The sequence below is a fragment of the Sceloporus occidentalis genome, unplaced genomic scaffold, assembly GCF_023333645.1.
Source record: "Sceloporus occidentalis isolate IW3139 unplaced genomic scaffold, rSceOcc1.0.p SCAF_12, whole genome shotgun sequence".
Taxonomy (NCBI): Eukaryota; Metazoa; Chordata; class Lepidosauria; order Squamata; family Phrynosomatidae; genus Sceloporus; species Sceloporus occidentalis.
The window spans coordinates 7,919,206-7,939,461 of NW_028316992.1; positions in this window are offsets into that span (position 1 = coordinate 7,919,206).

Consider the following 20,256-nt stretch of genomic DNA (forward strand, 5'->3'; position numbering starts at 1 on the left):
TGAGGCTGTAGTTTTGCTCAACACTACTGTTCCATGACAGCAAAAACTACATTTAACAAGTACTCCTACTTGATGTAGGGTGCAGAATCCTCCCAGGTATTAAATCTGACAACAACAGTCAAACTGGATATCACTTTTGGTAACTTTAAGGTATGACAGCTCAACTTCCTCTCACTCTCTTTTAGAGAGACTGCAAACTGAAAGATTGAACCCATTTTCAAAACATCAGCTTACATTTTCAGTGGGTCTCTCTCTTTCAGCAGATCTGGCAGAATGAAAGAAGAAAGAAAGGAGGGGAGAGCAGTCATTTATCCATCTGGATGCTGTGAAAGATGGTTACAGTAAAATAGTAGCCAAAGGAAGTTGATCTGTACAGAACACTGATAAAGATTTGAAAAATCTCTGGTAGCTTGTCAACATTCAAAACAATATTTTAGTACCTATGGCTTCAGCTGGTGCAGAGCTTGCCTTTCCATACCTTTTCAACAACCTTGTGGGTTAGAAACTTACATTTTATTCTTAAATCAAAGTGTGCTTCTGAGAATCTGGTTTCTGTGTGTATGATGATATCATGGGGAAAAAAAAACACATGCCTGAATAGAAATGCCAAAATATGGAGAAATGGAGGAATGTGCTGTTATTCCTATTTTATCCATAAGGAATAGACACAGAATAGGCAATGATATAGGGTGGGAAATAAACACAATGACCACAATTATGTTGGAGAGTTACGAATGTGTAAGCAGCATAGTTATAGTGCTACACACTGATTCCCATCTCAGTCTCCCCAATAACTGCTTACTTGAAGCAGCTGCTGCAAACAGTGGTAGTCTGTTTCCTTGTCAATTGGGAATCAGCTAACTGACATTCCCACCCTCTCCCATAATGATTTCCATTTTGAAAGCCAGGAGTAGGGTCTCTGTCTCCATTCCTTCCCCCACCAGAGATTGCTCAAGTGGGATGGGACCATCAGCCAGCTGCTTCCCAGTTCACGGGGAACAGACTCTTCCTCACTTTGATTGCAGTGACTGCTACCTGGTAAATGAGGATTTGGGACTTTGAAATATAGCCATTGCTGCGGTATTAAAGGTTCCAATGACAAAAATGTGCCCAAATTATTTTCTTAAAATGATTTCATGGCAACCGGTCAGCCACATGCATAATAAAATGGCTCACTTTTTAAGATGAGTTAGGCAACTGAGACAGGTCATGAAGCCATTCTCTTGCCTGGCCAAGTGTTTGAAGGTGGCCCTTTTGTTCTATTTTGTTTTTGTTTCTTTCTTTTCTTTCCTTTTAATTAAATATGTTCATCTATTTCATCAAATTTCATTGAGGATGAAATATATTTATTTTGACTGTGCCCTATTTTATAGCAAATTAATTATAACCCAAATTAATAGGAACTAAATGCTTCACAAACAATTCTCTGATTCTTTTACTAACTGTTTTTTCTTTTTTAAAAAATTTCATTAAACTGGCATGACAACTGTAGGCAGCAAACTCAGCAGCAGCCAATACAATAAGCAGCTCTATTTGGAAATAAGAATGTTATGGTTGTTGATGTTTAGATCCTCCACCATAGAGATTTGGAGGTAGCAAGCCAATATGTTATGGAAAGTCCCAGGCAACAATGGCTTGAGCATGAACTCTGACCACTTTCTGCTTTGAAAAGGCCAAAGAAGACAAGGAAAGTGAACTCAGGGAGGGGTTCTAAAGGGATAAAATCATTTTTCAGTCCCTCCAAAAATTTTGTAGGTATCATGGAGGTCCTTGACAGGGAGCATAAAAGTGGCCTTAGGAGATCATCTTTATGGAGATCAGCACACAATGGCTCTAAGAATCATCTCTTTGAGAAGCACTGGTTCTAGAGGACACAGGGCAATTACCTGATTTGTTTTGGTGCTAAATAAGTATTTTATTTTATTTTTTCAAAACTAAATGTGACTTCTGCTCCAAAACATAAAACAGGTCCTAAAATATGGCAGAATTGTCTTCATGCTTCTTATAGAGTGTATGGTTCTATTTTAAGGAAGAAGAAAATAAAAGAAGATAAAAAAAAGGAGAGGGAAGAGGAGGAGCACTAACGGAACAGGGATACAGGGACAGTCTCCTGTGAAAGAGGAAGAGGCCTATGAAGTTTCTGGCTCTCTAAAAGTTGCTCATCATTGTTCTTCGTCTTCATCCTGGATTTCCTGGATTTTTCTCAAAATGCAATTGTTGCAAACTGACATGCATTATAGATACAAGCTGCCATACAGATGTCGACTACTTGTACTAGCTGTGGGTGGGAATGTGCGTCTCACTTATCTCACTGAGTGCTGACAGGCACATGAATGCCAGTGTCCCTCATGACACATATTTAACTTGTGGTTTTTGCTTTTCTGCATTGAGTTTATCTAAGAGTTTGCAATCAGTGGCCAATTATTTCTTCTCCCTTGTGATAAATAAACCTGATAAGAGCAAGATTCAAGCTTTTCATCTATACCAAGAGAGCCATAAGATCACCATCAGACATCATTGTATAAGTTAACTGTATCACCCATAATTTATAATCTGGAAGAAGCTAGAAGAGGCATTCGAGAACATATCTCTTACTTGAGAAGGGGAAATTATTTATTAACGTTAGAAGATGCATTAAACTTTACAGGTAACTGGGTAACAGGCTTGACAGAAACCAAGGAGATTACCACACTATGGGGCTCTACAGACCGACACTTTGTGCCGGCCTGTAGGCACAGTGAGGGCTGAGTGTCTGGACACTCTGAGCCCTCACCGCACCACCCAGGCACGCACCTGTCTGCATGGCGTGCGCCATGATGACGCTCATAGTGCACAGCGCCTAAATGATGCTGTGTACAAGGGGTGTCATTCATGGCATGTGAGTGTGTCTATGGCACCCCTTCTGGGACGCAAAAAGAAGCCCCTTTTCAGGGCTTCTTTTTGCTCTTTCCAGAGGCCACGGAATATGCAGCCTCCATCCAGGGCAAAAAGGGGCAGCTGCAGACCTCCCCAAGCCCCTATACTCGTATAGTGCTGTTATTCCACTTTAACTGCTCTGGATGCCTCCTGTTGCATTCTGAAATTTGCAGTTAAGAGAGGGGCATTTAGAATTCTCAGCCACAGAGCTCTTAGGCCTTACTGAACTACAAGCCTCAGAATGCAACAGGAGGCATCCAGAGCGGTACAAGTGGAATAGCAGCACTATAAGAGTGCAGTGCGGTAATCTAGTAAATTGAGGACCCATATGAGACTCTGTGATTTTCAAATAATAGTTTCTGAATTAAATAAACATGATACATTGTTGTTAATATATGATAAGCACTATATAATGTTACTACTGATAAGTGGGCTTTATTTTTCATTTCCCAAGTTTTCAAATATTCAGCCATAGAACTTAAACTACTGGCAAAGGTATTCTTTTAAAGAATTATTTAATCTTAGGTCTACATCAAGATATTATCCATAACCGTCTGGAATGCATAAATGCTCACAAGAATCAATTCATCATTTGCTCACATGGCAGAGTGCAGTTAAAATCAAAACACTGGATCAATTGAAGCTGTAATATGTATTATATCAAGCAATCTCCATGAAGCAATAAATCAAATCCCAGCTCTGCATACAAGGCTAGACTTACTATCAAACTCAGCATTTAGTTATTAAACAAGATGGGCAAACTTCTGCTCACACTTCTGCAAGTAGGTTTCCCCCTGCTTTTTTATTATTATTTTTTGCAGAGCCTGAATTGCCAGAGGAAGATTCTCCTCTCCTATCATTTACTTCATTATTACTCAGTTGGCAGTATATCTAAAATACAGATTTATAAGTAAGAGACAGGAAAGTCAATTGAACATACTCTCTAAAAATGACCTGGATGATTCTGTGCATGTGCATATATTTTATTTGGAGGACAGTTGCTACAAACAGAGGAGGAAAAGTTTCTATCCACGCACACAAACTTTAGCTCTTATTAGAGATGTAATATCTTTTGACTAATTTCATTCTTGAAGGAAGCAATGAGTAACTTTAACCATTTTCTTCCCAGTATGAGAAACTCTGTGAATACTGCACACACTTTTTGCAATTCAGAACTTGTTATCTGAAAAATGACTATGTGGGAATTCTGTTGTGCAAAAAACCAGACTTTTCAGGGGAAACAGCTTTTCTTCACAGAAAGTAACATTTCTGTGCAAAAATGCTGTTTCCTGAACAGAAAATGCAGTTTTGTGTGCAAAAATTGCACCATATCTAAATTTAGTAAAGAGTAAGTCCCAAAATGGAGAGATCCTCTTCAGTCCAGGTTTCTCTTTGTTAAGGTTTCCCAACACACATTGGGTTTGGTTTTTCATTTTATTTTGTTTTTACAATTTTCAAATTTTGAATATTCTTTCTATCCTTAGTTTTTATTTTAGTCCACATTCACACAGAGAGAAAAATGCACACTTAGTCTCCACACTTCAGCCTTAGTCTAAAAGCCCAGGTTTTCTTTTTATTTCCAGTAGTTCTCAATTCTAGATGGAGACTAAAGGGTTATGCAGACCGTCCCTAAGGGGCAGCCTTCAGCTGCCTCTTTTACAGCCAGATGGGGGCCGTGGCAACCACATGCAGTGGCTTTGATCTGGCCTTTGCAGGGTGCAATGGAGCCACAAAAAAGTGGCTCCTTTTTGTGTCTTGGTAAAGGCACAATAGCCAACAGCACCGCGGCTTTAAAGTTCTACGTCATGTGGATGCAGCGCCACAGGAGTACCGTGATGATGTGCACCATGTGGTGCAGCGCAGTGTCACAATGGCCTGGGAGCAGAGCCAGGGCATGTGTCATATGGATGCTATGCCCCCACTCCGTCCCCATGCTAGCTTTTCTTGCCAGTCTGCACAGCCTCTAAGTTCTCAACTCAGCAGCTAATTCAGAGAATTAAAGATTGAAACAGGTATAACTTTTCACTTATTGAGTCTTCTGTACCAAGAGATTTGTTTCTATGCATACCTGCTTTTCTGTATATTTTTATTTTCTCCTGTAGAAATCACTTGGATTTGACCCCAAGAAATCCAGTGAGTATATATATAACAAGATGGCAATGACAAGGAAAATGTCTGTTCTTTTATTTCTGTGCTTACTGAGGGAAAAGATCTATGAGACAGAGGGACCTTTATGTTTTCATATAGCTTTCTTGCCCGGCTTCTATGGACCGCCATCTGAAGGTGCCATTGCTGCCACTTGAAGAGGTCAGTCAAACAGCTGTCTGCTTGCCCAAAGACAATTCACCTTATGTGACAACAAGGTTATTTTAAAAGACATGGATGCTCTCACTCTCTCACCTTTTCTCCCACCCTCCCTTCTCTCTCTCTGCCCTGTCACTTACAAACATAAACCTGAAGCTCTCTCTTGAGACATGTCAACCCTTTCTGTCCTGCTGGGTAAGGAGGAAAGCAACAATCAGCCCTTGTTGAAAAAGAAAAGAACCTGTCTGACTCTTACCCTCAGCTTTCCTGCTACCTGGTGGGAAGGGGACTTCCAGGTACTCAGAATCTTTCTCTTGAACAACAAGCATCCTCTACAATTAGAATGCACTTTTTTTAAGAGGAGGAAAAATAATAGATAAATTTGAACATATGCACATGAATCCCCTTTTCAAAAACATGCCGAATGTATATACAAGGGCAAAAACAATCATTTTTAAACAGTTATGGTACAAACACTGAGTTGCATCTCCGCTTGCAGTCTGTGTACGCATCACCCCAACTTGTCACAAACCTACCAAGGCTGAAAAGAAAGTTGAGATAATTTGCCCTCAGCCAGGAAGCTTGCAGTTGCATGACAGGCAATGTGGCAGATACAGCTCCATGAGAAGGACTAAACTATCTGAAAGAATTGTCACAAAACATTTTTTTTCACAGAAAAGCATAATTGTACACAAATACATGGGACAAAAACACAAGAGAATTGTAGTGTGTGCTTTGGTCCAAATCTGCTACAAACATTTTCTCAGAATCCCCTTACTGGATCCAAACCTTAGCCTGGTCTCAATCAGAAGGTTTGAGATAGAACTACATATCCTTTCTAGCAAGTTATGAGATCACCATCCATGGGAATCAGTGGGGAATTCCACAGTTTTAAGTAGCAATGGTTTGGTGAGCGTGTACTTCCTCCCTCTACCTTGATCACCTGAAACAGAAGTACATTTTAAAAATGGAAAGGGTTGGGAATTTACTTTCCATGCCAAATTCTTCTGTTCACTACACACATTTATTGCCTGGGGCAAACAAACAAACAAAATAAGATGGTGCCCTCTCCCAGTTCCATGTCTGGATTGACAGCTGATTTGTATTGCCACTGGTGATGAGAGAGCATCTTGAATCCTTATTTTGGGGGAAATAAAGGAGTAAATAAAGATTGGAGTGATGATAATAACCTCCCCTACCTTAGGCTGCACACTAGCTGAGCAAAATCAGGACAAATTTTTTGACACACATAGCCTTGTTATCTAAGAAAGTGAAGTAGCTTGGGAATCCAGGGGAAACAGGTAGAAGGATGCCACTACTGCCCTCCAAGAAAGCCCTGTTGCCTGTGCCTATATCTTCTACCTATGCTTTCTGACAGAAATGTAGTTGACAACAATGGAGTCAATTTTCTCCTAGAATTCCTAGAGTTACAGTTTTAGGTTTCCCTGCAGAAAGGGAACAGCAACGAAACCAGTTAAATCTGTAGCATTGATATAGATTTTTTCCCCCTGAGGCACTCACACAAATTGTGTACTGATATTTGCACATAACAACTGCTTGTAATGTGTGCTGTGAAAGCATACCTTATCAATCCATATTGCTCATTCCTCTTTTGTTTCTGCAAATGCACACGGGAGAGGGCTTTCCAAATGAGAGGTTTGTGTAAGCTAGGCTTCATGCCTCTTCAGTTTGGGTTTCTCAATGCAACCTGCCAATTAATCTCATTTAGGTTTCAGGCCTGTGATATGGGGACCTGTCTGCAAAGGATGAGACTAAAACCATTATCTCATTTCAAATAAGCCAGCCAGCAGCCGTCATGTGGTCTCACATCATAGTCAGTGTGGATGAAATGGCTATAAGCCTCCATCTATAAATTCTTTTAGTTGCTCATTTCTGTCAGACTGGTCTAATCTTCTTACACCTGGCACATTAATTCTTATCTGTTCCCTGCAACATTGTAATTATATGTTATTTCCAGCAATAATTAATTATCTCGCAGGCAGACTTTTTATAGCTTATAAGTCAAAAGTGGGCTCAACCATACTAAATAATTAATTCAGGCTGTGTTTTATGTCATGACATATACACAGCCCCCAGATGTAATTGTTACAGAATTCTTTTGATAAGAAAGTCCTCCATTCCCAGTGGTTGTACAAGCCAGCAAGCACCAATTATGATGATATTTCTCTCAGACAGACTAGGTACTGTATGCTTGAGCCTTTCCTCCAACTATCTATTTATGGAATTATTTCCTGGAGCTTTCCCCATCTAATTAAAAGGAAAGAACACGAAGTTACAGACCTGTATAAATGAAGAGCCATTTGGACTGATGTTCAGAATTAAAATAAGCCCGATCTACGGATAAGCTGCCGAGAGGAAGTTGTCAGTTGCTTCAATTATATTCCTATATTTTTCAAATTTCTATCTTTCCTTCTATATTATTGTTTTCTTTCCTTCTGTATTGACCAGTAGAAATGACACAGGACTATCAGTTTTCATGCACCAAATATTTTACTTTTTAATGGTGTTGAGAAAAATTACTGTGTCAATCTCAAAAACCACGATTAAGTTGAGAAAAGAAAACTGCATGTTTCCTAAATGAGTAAATTTTGCTAAACAAAATGGAATAGGAAGCTTCTTTTTTCACAGACAGTATGGATGCTAATATTTCTCCAGTGTATGGCAGAAAACCAGCCAAAGCTTCCTTCCAATGAATTATAAGAATCTGCTATCAGGAGAGTAATAAATTGATCTATTTCAGAAGTGTGCATTCAACAAAGTAAAATTTTAGATGCTTTTGAAAAAAAATTAGACAAGGCCATCATGAATGGAAGCCAAGGAGAAAAGGAGAAAATAGGAGAAAAAGAAGAAAATAGAACTTTTCAGTAGGTCTGAATAGATGAACATTTAAATGTTTGCTTTCTCTCCCTGTTGAAATTACTTGCTTTCACCATCTGTAGGATATTTACCTTGACCACATTAAAGCCATCATTCTTAGTTATACACTAAGAAGTGTACAAGTGTAGATGCTGGATGCTGCACAATTGTGCCTAACTCAATGGGTTCAATTATCCTTTTCTCTCAGCACTACTCTCCCTTTCCTGTTTTTTTTTACTACCAGCTTCAGAGCCCACTATAGAGAGAGCAGAACATGTTTGCATTTCACAGTAATGAAACCAAAGAGCCATAATTAGAGAAGACCCATTGAATTCAATGGGACTTACATTAGTGTGGATAACATCATCCATTGATTTTAGTGAGCCTAACTGGGACTAAAATTTGATATATCCCACAATATTCAAGGCAAACATCCACTAAAATGAATGGAGGGACAGTAGAAGCCAACTTTCTTCTGATTGTTCTGGGATTTTTCTCTTATCTCTCTAAGGATGTGATGACTAGCAACCATTTTGCTCAACCAAGCAACCCTTCAAAGCTCTCAGTATAACTTGGAAACAAAGTATTCTGGGAGCACTTCTGCAGTCCTTTCCTGTATTTATATTATTTGCCAGGAAATTTGAAATACATTTGCCTGAAGAATTGGACATTGTCTTACTTCTCATTATTTTTGAAGAATCTTCAGAAGACTTTTCTGGTCTCCAAGTTTTGTTTTGTTTTGTTTGTTTAAAATAACAACAACAACACTTTTTTAAAACCTTCAGATATCATGCTATATATGTGGATTTAGTCCTTTGCCTACTTTCAGTATCATCCTGAGTTTACACTTATCCATTTAAGATACCCAGATAATATTGGCATTCCTTTTATAAAATAATGCTTCCATGGCAAACAAAATGATGTTCTTCCTAACGTTGAGGTGAAATCTCTTTCCTATAGTTAAGGTCTTTTCCTATAGGTAAGATACAGAATCTCTTTTCCTATAGATAAACTGATTGATCACAAATCAAGATCATTTCATGCTCAGTGAGCAGAAGCAAGCATGAATATGTATAAGATTTGTCCCCTTTGATAATATAAACAGATCTCTAACTTCCAAGCAGAGGCAAGGCATTTGTTAATTAAGAAAGCCATGGTAAAAAAAAATTACAGATCATTTCTGCAGTATAAAGTTCCTAGGATCACACATCGCCAGGAGACATAGGCACCTAATGTTATGATAATTAATGGTAACCTTCAACAATGTGACTGTAAGGGGGCCTGAGGCAGTTTTGCAGTCCTTCAGTATGCAAAGCATTGACAGTATTTCTTAAAATTGGCTCAATGAACCACTGTGTGGAAATAACAATCAAAGGCATTTGTTTGTAAATAGCAAGGAGGTTGCCCATGTTGAAATCCCTGGAAAATTAAATTATACTTTGAAGAAAATTGAGTTTGCCCTGAGCAGGCCCAAACGTAAAAAGATGAATCTCTGAATAGAAAAAAATACAAGTAGAAGTTGGACTCTGATGCTTTCTAAATGTGAGATTTCTTCAAAACTAGCTGCAAGACGGTTAAACATGCCATTCCACAACACTTACCTAGTAATGAGTCCCACTGCGTTTTATGGAGATCATGTCTGAGTAGATACATATTTGATTATTTACTTATTAAAATATTTATATCCCACCTTACATCCTGTTTATCCTATAGCAGATAAAATAAGTTAAACTGGTTGAAACTTTAACATTGAAATAATAAAATAATTTTAAACATGAAAAAAAAACCCATTAAACAGTTTAATAGATTAAAACTGGTTGTAAAAATTAAAACAGCTTAAAAAGATGTGTGTACTGCAAGTACTCAATCAGGTCTTAAAACTTTAATAAAAGCCATGTTTTTACTTACTGCTGGAATGAAGTCAGTGCTTGTCCCAGTCAATCCTTCAAAGTAAAGGCATTCTACAATTGCAGTGGCATGACTAAGAAGGCCCACAATTATTTCATATTGCCCACACTGATGAGACACAAAAGAAGAGCGATACAGCAGACCTCAGTACTTGAGGAGGTGTGTAGACTAAGAGGTGCTCCCTCAGGTGTTACAGTTTCAAGCCATTTAGGACTCTGACATGGTGTAGTGGTCTATGGACTTTATCATACATGAGGAATTTCTCTTAATTTTGAAGGAAAAGAAAGTGGGGCCAGAACACATTCATGTGAATTCGCTAGTTCAGCGAATTTATGTGAATGCAAATTGTGTTCGAACTGGCTTCCCATTGCCTGAAAATAGCATGCCATTGTCCGAATTTGTGTGTGGTAGTCTATCACGCAATAACATGAAACCGCATGATTGCACTCGGACTGACTTCCCATTGCCCGAATTTGCGTGTAGTAGGTTATCACACAATAACATTAAACCCCATGATTGTGTTCAGATTTCCATTGGATAATACTTCCAGTTTCCCTTGTCTGATAAACTCCTGAGTGTTGGACTACAACTGTTGAGACCAGAGTTCAATTCCCAGCCCAGTCATGAAACCCACAGGGTGAACTTGGGCAAGTCACATTCTCGTAGCCTCAGGGAAAGACAATGGCAAACCTCCTCTGAACAAATCTCATGAAGAAAATTCCATGATAGATTCTCTTTAGAGTTGCCGTGAGTCAGAAACAACTTGAAATCACTCAACAATATCATCATACTTTGAATTAGAAACATATTGACAAGCAACACAGTTCCCTTAAAACAATACTCCCAATGGACCCTGTGTCTCTCTTCTATCCCTTTCTCTGTTTGAGTTCGTTTCTTTTTCTCTCTCATAAAGATGGATTTTAAAAATCTTTCTCAAGGTTCCCCTAAACATAAATGAAGACTGTACAAGCGGAATTAGAAGAAATGGAGGAATCACTTAATGACTTGGAGTAAAAGAGCAAAAAATATATATGAGCCCTGCGCATGTGGTCATTGCCACCATTTATTTTATTTTTTGTCTGGGCAGGGTCTGGGGCAGGACAAGCTACTGGAATCTGTTAATAATTTGGAGGCCCAGGGACAGAGCTACACGTAGGCGGGGTACAGATGGGCAGGGGAAGACGTCTTGGAGGTGTATTCTGCTGAATACGGAGCCTTCAGACCGCCCGCCCCGGGGGCGTGGCTCAGGTGTATGGGGCTTCCACACTGGGAGCAGTGAAGACGCCTCACCTGGGGCCGTTTCTGACCCGCAGTTTCCATACCGCCGCCTCGGAGGATGCTGCAAAGAGAGAGGCAGCTTCCTCACGGGCGGCCAAAAACGGGGCTTTTTTTTTTCTTTTGCCGGCTGGCGGATGCGCAGCTGCGCAGCTGCGGCACTCAGCACCGGCGGCAGAAAGCCTATGTGCACATTTAAAGCACCCAGGCCCCTTTAAACTTTTTCCCTTGCCCTGCCCAAGAACAATGGTGGTCTCCTGCCAGCTGGTGATCAGCTGGTGTTGGCATCCTTGTCCGCGTGCACGTTGGTAGTGTCACCAGCATCATGGATGCCTCCTCTCCTTTGGTCCCCACGCTCTTGCTGAATCTGCAATGCACAGCCACAGCTGTCGCCGCTGCCACCGCTGTCCCCCTGCCATCCCCCATCACCTCCCTTGTACATATGTAAATATTTAAAGTTTTAGGGGGGTTTTATTGTTAGGTGACAGGAATGCGTGTAGGGGTTCACTTTAAATTCCAAACCTTCCCCAATTCTAGCAGCGCATGCGTACATGTTGCTCTAGGGTTAGGGTTAGGGTTACGAGCATTAAAATAGAGTGCAGCTGTGCTGCAGCTTCCACATCTGCATGGCATCTGACGCTCTAATTAGAGCCTCGGTGCAAACTGCGCATGTTCCAGGACCCCGACTCATTATGCGACGCAGCAGACACAGAGCTTTTAAATGGGCAACTAAAATTAGCGGCGTAACAATTCTGGCATACCGGTGCAGCAGCTTATAGACGGAGATGCGCAGCTGCGCAGTATATAGAAAAGAAGCGGGGAAAAGCAGCACCTTTTTAATGCCACTTCTTCCCGCTTGGGGCGTGCGGGCGGCGTGTTCATGGCGGCATTCAGGTAAGGGCTGTCTGAAGGCTATACCTTCATGACGTCATGAGCACACCCCTTTTTGCCTATCTGTAACCCGCCGTAGTTCAATTGTATCTGTGCTACTGACCTGAAAAAGGGTTCTTTTAGGTTTTGGGGGAAATCAGCACTCAGCAGGAGAACTTTCAGAGGGTTATGATTTCTTCGTGTTGATTTCTTTGTATTCATTTGTTTTTATAAGGAAGAATTGTTCAATACATGGTTACAGCTGCTAGAAAATTCTATATGAAGAAGTGGGGGAAAGTAGATATCCCTTCACAAGAAGAATGGTGTATGACCTTGCTGAAATGGATAAATTGATGCATTTGATTAGAAAAAGGTCTGTTAATAACTTTTAAAAAGGAGTAGGACCTGATCCTTAATTTTGTGAGAAAAAATGGGAGAAATAGCAATTTTATGATTTGAAGAATAGTAGAATAGAATAATATGTAGAGGTGTAACATATCTATGCATACTTAGAGCTTGAGCAGATGGACAGGAAAAGGTGGCTCAATTCTGTTTTTCTGAAACTGGGTCAAAACCCCAAAACAGTGGTCTACATGGAACATTCCCAAGGTGGCCAAAAACAGTCTGGTTTTTATATGTTGTAATTGAAGCTGTTAGACTTACAAGGTTTTTTTGCTTTGCCACAGCCCTGCACTAGTACCAGGCTATTTATATGCAGGTATGAAGATGCACATTTTCTGTGTTAAATTGGAATATCTGAGCTTCTTTTTGCTCTACTCTTTAGGGCTGACTTCATGCCATTTTCCACCCGCTTTCACCTTGTGCACCATCTACACACCCCACATTCAAAGCTGCTTTATTTTGCCTGTGTTTCACCCCTTAGAGGAAGTAGAATTTGATAACTACAACCATCAGCTAGTAAGGTGGAAATCATATTACTCTGTTTTCCCTTTGTTATATTGTTATTTTGTATAGTGTGTTAGTCTGTGTTGTATGTAGGTGTAGTTTTTTATATATGTTGTTTTATATTATTGAATGTTATTTGTTAATAAAAATACATTTAAAAATAATTTATTGATAAAGTCAAAAAAGTTTCTTTTTTGTCACCATTATTTGACTCAGCTTCTTATTTTTCTCACTTAATAATCAACTCAAGTATGATTATTTCACATATTATCTTCATTAGGGAAAACAAATGAAAATATTTTGTTCAGTGTAGCACCCTTCACACCACTTTTGGTTCAACTGCCTTCCTGACTGCTTCTTGAGGTTGATGTATCACCCCACCAAAATATTGCTTTATTTCACATCTTTTAGTGACACACCCCTCAAAATCCCCCTTTATATCCTCAATTGTTTTTTTACTCCCTTCGTGCAGTTTTGTTTGTTTGTTTATGTTCACTTTTTTGTGGTAAGACTTTCAATTCCAAAGGTAGTCTTCTTATAGATTCCTTCACATCACCTGCAAGCCATGTTGCTGTCACCTTATATTTTATACTACTTTTCCACTTTTGTTTGTTGCATGACTTCAGTGATGACTCTAATGCAAACATATCGTTTCTTAGCAAGTTTTCTTAGCAAGATTTGTCCAGAGGGAGACTGTACTTGCTTTCCTATAAGGCTGAAAGAGTGTATTTTCCGAATGTCAGCCAGTGGGTTTTCATAGCTGAACAAGGAGAGATATGCAACATTGAAACTGCTATGCCACACTGGGACTATAGTATATATTTTAGCTGATCCATTATTGTGGCTTGGAAGAATCACCAGCTTTTCTCAGAAACTTTGTCCTCTTACTTTTTCCTCTCTGTTTTTATCCTGTCCCATCATTTTACAGAAATATATTCTACTGAAGTTAGATAAGGCTCTGTTAGAGTTATTTTTTTCACTTACATCTAAATGTAAATTATCCACAGATCTAAGCACATACAGTTAAAGTATAGTATTAAGTATATTTATAATCAAACTCATCCTGGAAAACCTTTTGTTTCTACAGTTTTTCCAAGGTGTTTCCACTTTTCTACATGATTCCGGTAACCTTAAAATCCAAGGCAATCATAGATAAAAAAATCAGGTCTGGGGTAAGTATCACCCCTAGCAAAACTAAATTAGTATATGAGAAATCAAATCTGTTGGGCTACTGAAAGTAGTTAAATGTACTTTAAAACAATCTGCTTGAGCCTCACAAAGATTAATGAAGCCAAGGAATCACGGAGCATTAATTGAAGCTGAGTCAATGTTACTTTATCTGGCATAAGTCTAAATTATGGGCTTTCCAGATAAGATGACACTGAGTGAGTATCACTGAGAAAAATCTTTTAAAATCATTCTAGTTCAAAGCACCTAAGGTCTTCTTCACCTACCATATGAATGGTCACTCCATCTGACAGGTACAACATGTCCAGCAGAGGTGAATGAACTTGGGCTGTCCACATGCTTTAGACTTCAACCCTTAGAAGTCTAAACCAGCGTGGTCAATGATAATGAAGTTGTAGCATACAACTTCATGAGGTCCAAATGTTCCCCACTCAGCAGCAGTAGTAGAAGCAGTAGTAGTGTTTGTTTATTTATATAGCACCACCAAGGTACATGGCACATTACATTAGTGTTTTACAATTGTTAATCTGTCAATTGCTATCAGGCCACACAAGGAAAATATTATGTCAAAGGATTAATTCCAGCAGATAGTGCCTGCTCTTCTCTTCCTCCAGTGGCAATTCTGTGTGGAGAGAGAGAGAGAGAGAGAGAGAGAGACTTTTTCCAGTTGCTGAGCCTAGACAGGATAGAGCTGCCTGCCTGTTCTTTTCTCTGAAAGACATTTTTACAACCTATGCTATGCAGTGGTGTGGAGACTGCAAAAAGCCCATGCAAGAAGATGGAAATCCATTTTGTGCATTATTTCATATTAAATCAATTACATGGGTTGCCTCATACAGCAATCATCACATCATGCGATGGGTAGTACAGGTTACAATACATGGCAAACTGGGCCCTATCAACAGTACTACAACATCTTCACCATCTGAAGGTACAAAGGAATTTTAGTTTTCAGGGCTCATTCTTATTCAAGGAAGAAATTTGTAAATTTCTTAAACAACTGTGAAATAAGAATTCATAGACAATTGTGAAATAAGAAGCCCTTGTATATAAAATATAAATTTGTATCATTTTGCTGTTTATTTCTGAAATATTAAATCAATATTGTGTGGTATTTTCTAGCATTATGAATTTTGCTTCATGAAAGACCATATTCATATATTTTCCCTCCAACTATTATTGTCTGCAGTTCTGGGGTGCATTGGTACTAGCAACTTGCTCACTTCTGAAATAAAAAGATTAGTGCTCTGAGTATTTTGTGCTCTGAGTATAGAGAGAGGAAATGAGAGCTGTTAATAGTAAGCCAGTGCAGCATTGGGTAGTGGATCAGGTTTGGAGCACATGGCTGATGATTACTTCTTCATGTCCCACAAGATTCTTGGTGGGAATAAATGTAAAAAGAATCTATTCTCAATTCCTCCAATCTCTTCAGATAGAATAGGACTGATTTGCTGAAATACATATTACTCTTTGTGCAGAAATATTTCATTTCAGTCTCTTTATTCTGAAATGAAAAGTGAATACTTACTTTAATAAAATGGCAAACTGGGAAGAAAACTGTGGAAAGCCATATTTCTCAGCCTAGAAAATAATCTCTTATTGTGTCTCAAAACAAGATTTTAAAACTGAATGTATAATATTAGAAATTATAAGATTGGCATCCTATTAGTAGGTCCCAATTTAGAGTAGAAAGAATTTGAAATAATTTAACCTTCCTGTTATTTGACAAATATGAGAAATTTAGAGGTCATATCCCACAAGCGATATCTTTCCGTCTTCTTTTTTATATATATAACGTTTAAAAATGGTTCCAAACCATTTAAGAATTTAATTCTACATTATATAAGCCTTGGAAATCCATTTTGTATGGGATTCAGACGGAGAGCGGATGCTCAGGGATCCTGTTTAACCAGGAATCAAATATCAGATATGTCAGTGATGGCAAACCTATGGCACGCGTGCCAGAGGTGACACTCAGAGCCCTCTCTTTGGACACACATGCTGTCGCCCTAGCACAGAGTTTGCCAGAGTTTCTTACTAGAAAGCAAGAGGGATGTGGCACTTTGCAATAAATAAGTGGGGTCTGGGTTGTAGTTTGGGCACTCAATCTGTAAAAGGTTCACCATCACTGAGATATGTGCTAGTGTACATAAAATTTGTTATATAGGGGCCCAGTTCTGGACCACATCAGCTAAAGGACTGTGAAGGTGGTCACTCTTTTGGTCTGCCCTAACCCAAGGTCTGTATGAAAATAGCTCTAGTATAAAGGTATGTAAGAGTAACCTCTTTGGGTTTTCTTAGATTCATGCAACCATAGAAAGGCCATTTTGTCCACCCTCTCCCATGCAGGATTATACAACTATAGCATTCCTAAGAGATGGCCATCTAACCCCTGTTTAAAATCCTCCAAAGAAGGAGACTTCACCATCCTCTGAGACAATCCATTCCACTGTAAATTAGCTCTTAGAGTAAGGAAGATCTTCCTAATGTTTTGCTATCATCTCTTTTCTTGCAATTTGAATCCATTGGTTCATGTTCTAGTTTGTGTATGTGTATTGTTTGCCTTTACATTCTTTCTGACATGACATCTTTAAAGAAAGCTCTCATTTCTCAGTCTTCTTTTATAAGGGCTAGCATGAAGAAAGAGACTCCTCCCTCCATAACTGTCATCTTCCAACCTGCAAGGGAGTGAACATGCAGGCCCAGCTCCATCAGGGCTAACCTGAAGAAGAAGAGCCCTCCCTCCAGTCCATCTGCCTTGGTCCAGGCCTCAGAGGGAGAGAAGAACCACTGGACCTCATCCCCTTTCCCACCACCATTCTCTTCTCTTTTTGTGGTGGGAAAAGGGATGAGGTCCAGTGGTTCTTCTCTCCCTCTGAGGCCTGGACCAAGGCAGATGGACTGGAGGGAGGGCTCTTCTTCTTCAGGTTAGATTGTATGCCTGAGGGCAGGGAACCGTCCAATTAAAAATAATAATTGTAAGCTGCTCTGATAGCCATTAGGGCTGAAAGGCCAAGTATAAATGTCATAAATAATAATAATAATAATAATAATAATAATAATAATAATAATAAAAAATATGCCCAGCATTCCACAATGATTCTTCATAAGGCTTGGTTTCCAGATCTTTGATCATCCTGGTTGCCCTTCTCTGGACACGTACTAGCTTGTCAATATCCTACTCGAACTGTAGTACCAGAATTGCACACTTTGGGGTGAGATCTGATCAAAGAAGAATAGAGTGGCACTACTGCTTCCCTTAATTCTTTACACTTATATAGTGCATTTCATTTTTCTGGCCTTAATGCAGTACCTTCCATTTATCCTTTTTGAAATCATTTAATATATTCAGGGGTAGCCATGTTGCCGGTGCATCATGATGATGATGATGATGACTAACACCATTTTTCATCTAAGGGAAAAACACCAGACATATATAATCAAAGACAAAACAATAGAACAAACACTATCATACACTAAAAATAAAATCCCCATAACCCCACCAGTTGCTACTCATCTCTGCAGCTTTAGGCACACTCAGCAGCTTAATCAGGAAAATTAAAGAGAATGGTGTTCAACCTTTGTGAAAATGGTTAAGATACTCCTCCAGCCGAAGATACAAAGGAAGACTGTTTCACAAATATGGGGTCAGATCCTGAAAGGCTCACAGCCTTAACAGAATTGTATGCATTGGTGGAGCAGCCAATAATCCTTTGCTTGTATTTCTTAGATTCTTAGGACTTTATCACACAGGAAAAATTGGAAGGTTAACCAAAGGTTAATTTGGGGTGATCCAAGGTATTTCACCTAATTTCACAAAAGATTTTCAAACGATGTCACACACAAATGGCACACAAGCCAAACGCAATTGTGAGACATCCCCAAAATAGCTAAATTTGGAAAAATATCAAATTTATAAATCCTTTTCCACTGCAAATTCACAGTCAATTCGCATTTGCATTAGTATGAAATGCATCTCCAGTTTGGCCATGAGATTACTCTTGGAAATGGGATCCTGTCCTCTCTGCGCATGCAAATTCAGAATCGAGAAGCTGATGGATATGTACTCACATGATGATTTCATTCGCATTTGCACTGCTTTCTCTTTCAGGTGGACGCTGTGTTAATCTCTCTGTGTGATAAACTACTAGGTAATTTCTTGCATTTTTGTATTCCCCCTCCCTTTTTTTCTTCTTCTTCTTTTGGGATGGTGACACATTCCTCTGTGTGAAAAAGTTCTTAGATGGTACATAACAAAATCCAAAATCCACAAACAATACTATTTTTCAGCCAACACCAACACCAATTACCAACATTATGTAAGCTTTTGAGGCCCCACCAGCTTCTTCACACAGGAGAAAAATGGTGATGATGTGAGAGACACAGGGTTGCATTATTTCTGAGATGATGTCAGTTAAGATGGTATTGAGGGATTTCAGTGAAGCAGAGGCCACAGCCCTTATTGGCCATGTGAGGACTAGAGACAAAGAGCAATAAAAGACAAGTAATGAAATGTCAACTCCCATTACCAACATCTATAAATTCCTTACGGGAAATTACATCTGTAGGAGATTAATCTGTAAATTCCTTTAGTAGTATTGGATGTAGTGCATCTGCCCTGGAAACTGCCATTCATTTAGAGTAGTTAAGTATTCCTTCACTATATTTCCCCTGTATTGGACTGCGGTCCCCTTCCTGGATCATTCGGCATATATTCCAGCCACACACACCCTCCACCAGCCAGGTCACTTCTGCCATAGAAGGGTAGGTTGCTGCTTCTACAGCCTGGCATCCCATTCCTAGACTGGCACAGCTGCTTGTCCAGCAGCCACACCAGACCCAGAAGGTATTGCATCCCACCACTGCCACTGATGGAGATGGAACTGCTGCCACTTGGCAGAAGCACCAGACCCAGGCACCTTATCACCCACCAGTTGATCCCACCACCACTAGCTGATCCTATTGTTGCCTTCTCTGTCTTCTGGACATTGAAATTGTGTTTAAGGCAAGTGAAGAATTTGTTGGATCTTACATCCCTGGCAGAGTGTGACTTCCAACAAATACCAGGTTTGTTGCAGTCTCCTATTGCCATTATATCTCTCCTTTTTTAATGCTTGCCTACATGTTCTAAAAAGGCAGTGTCCAAATGTTCAGTCTGGCTGTGGACATATAGTAGACCTCCTCAGTGAGGTCACTGTTGTTTGTCTCCTTTAATTTTTACCCAAATGATCTCAACCTGCTTTTCATGCTGTCAGTCATGGATCACTTGTATGTACACATCCTTTATTTGAAATACTATTCCTCTTCCTTTCCTGTTTGATATATTTATGTGGAATAGCTTACTGTATATACTCATGTATACGTCTAGAAATTTTAGACAAAAACCTTTGCCCCAAAAAAACTGAGTCAACTTATCCATGGGTCAATGTAAGTACTGTACTTTAACTCATATAAAAGAAGGAACCATCCCCTGGTGAAAGGCAAGAGTGTAATGTGTCCTGTTGTTATTATTATTATGCTTTATTTATATAGCACTGTAGATTTACACAGTGCTGTACATACAAACAATAACATAGATAAAGTAAATCTGCCCATGGCATACAATCTAGAAGAACTGACCTTCAACCCAACCCCAATCTAGTCTCTCATCCATTCAGCCCAGACCATGGTTCTTCTAGTTTATTGTTTGGGACATGCCTCCTGGCTGGAAAAAACAACATCCTGGGCCAATAAATCACAGAGATTAAAGATTACATTCTCAAAGATGAGAAAGAGTGGCCAGTGTGTGTGGAGATGTAGAGGTGTTGAAAATGGAAAATTCTGCACTTACATTTGCAGAAGTAACATGGAGAAAATAGTAGTTGAGACAAATAATTGCTGTTTTCTTCTGTGTTTCCTCGTTATACTCTCTGCTTTCTTCCTTCCTCACTAATAATAATAATAATAATAATAATAATAATAAAATTTATTTGTATCCCGCCCCTCTGAGAACAATCGGGGCGGCTAACAAGT